We start from the raw sequence: 2,161 nt of genomic DNA, 5'->3' as shown, positions 1-2,161 counted from the left end.
AACTGTAAATGATATTATCAGAAGATATAGAAGATAGAAGAAATCTAGATATCTAGAACATATATAGGGTAGATTATACAAGTTAATAAATATGGAAGAGGACAAAGTAATGTGACTTACACTATTAATTTCATAAGATTATGTTAATAAAACCATAACATTAAAATGTCTAAAAAATAGTTACTCACATTAGCAGTGTATGGGTTTTTTAATATGAATCACCTCATTTAACTTTCATGATAACTCTTTATTAAAGTGTCCCAAATAACTTTACTGCAAAATACATGTGTTTTTTATTTGAAATTTATTCCCTTTAGATAAAATGCACAGAGAGGAGAAAGGGAGGATAGATATAATTGCTTTCATATAACTTAGTTCACACTGTACCTAGAAGACATCAATAAACAGAAGTCAAAAGCAATGTATTAAAATAGTTGGGTTCTAATGTGGCCTGCCATTTGACTGATAAATGACTACCTTTTCTCTGATTTATTTTTAAAGGTTAATATTCTATTATAGAGCTTCACAATAAAGATCTTGTGAGAACCTAACATAGTTTCTTATTTTTTTTATTGCTGTGACAAAAAAAATAAAAACAAACAAACACACAAACAGGAATTATCAAGGCAAATTGAAAAAAAAAGCGTTTAATGTGGATTTCACATTCTGGAGAATAAATGACCATGCCAATCTTCATGGAAAATCTGGAACCTGTCAATAATGGCATTGGAGAAGTAGCTTAGATCTTGCATCTTAATGTACAGGCAGGAGACAGAGAGGTATATCTCATGGCATAAGCTTATTAAAATCTGAGTTTGCTTCTAGTGACATACCTTCTCCAACCATACCATACTTTCTTATCCTTCCCAAACATTTCCATGAATTGAGGACAAGAAATTCAAATGTGAAACTATAAGGTCCATCCTCATTCAATCTACCCTGGACTGTTTTTCAGTTTTCTTAATTTTTGTAAAACCAGATTTACCTACTTCCCCATATCACTTCCAAAGGATTTGGGAGATTTAGGTAGGCTTCAATACAGAATTATTATGTGAATAGCATGTCTATTCATATAATAAACATGATGCATTTTATTTGATTAATCTACAGTAACAATTTCTAACAAGCAACCTATGTTTGTTTTAATAGTATAGTATTTTTTAACCACCTACACAGTAATTCAACTTCTTGATAATAAACATCTTTCAGAGAGAAGAATCTCTACAGCTCAGTGGCACATACCACCAGTCATACATAATCTCAAGATTCCATACATTGAAATATTTACCTGAAATTTAAAATGTAAGAAAATCCTAAGGTGAGATATTTTGGAAACAGTAAAAGTGAATAGTAATGAATACTGTATCCACTAATAACTAGAAAACAAAGCTAAGAATATTTCACATACAATCTTTATTCTAGAGACAGTATTATTTTTGGTTCATTTTGCCTTTTACCTAATTATTAAACTTTAGGAATTAAACCTCCCCCTAAGCTATGTTGATAGTTTCATTGTGCTCTTCTGTGAATGCATGTCCTGACCTTTCACCTCCATACCAGAGACACTTCTTCCTGGCACATAAATCAATAATTTAAAAAAAAAATCATATTTGTGGACTTCATCTTAGGTCAACATTTTAAGCTAGTTTCTAAAGGTGTGATTCCCTGGGCTGCTCCTGTTCTGGGAGAACTTTAAAGTAGTTCATCTATTCTCAACTTTGCTCTGTTTATGGAATCTAGCCTCAGGGAAAAGCTGTGCTATTTCTCTGACTCAAATTCTGCCCTTCAACAAAAGTTTGACCGACTTATAGATACTGAAGAAACACTTGAATGGGCTAGATGTACAATACCCTCCTTCAAGTAGCCATAACTCTACTATGTAAGCCACACTTTATGTAAGAAATAATATCAAAAAATTAACAGAAACTTAAAACAAAAATAATGAAAAAAATTTTTTTCTTCTGCGGTAGAATATTTATTGATTACAGTGTACTTACTGCTGCAGTAGAATATTTACTGTTTATAGTGTACTTGTTTTTTGTTTTTTTTATTGGATATTGTCTTTATTTACATGTAAATTTCTCCTTTCCAAGTTCCCCTCCAAAAAACAAACAAACAAACAAAAACAACAAGAACAAACCCCTGTTGCCTCCCACCTCCC

This window comes from Mastomys coucha, unplaced genomic scaffold, assembly GCF_008632895.1.
Source record: "Mastomys coucha isolate ucsf_1 unplaced genomic scaffold, UCSF_Mcou_1 pScaffold6, whole genome shotgun sequence".
Taxonomy (NCBI): domain Eukaryota; kingdom Metazoa; phylum Chordata; class Mammalia; order Rodentia; family Muridae; genus Mastomys; species Mastomys coucha.
The sequence above is the reverse complement of the archived record's forward strand: the minus strand, read 5'-3'. Positions refer to the sequence as shown.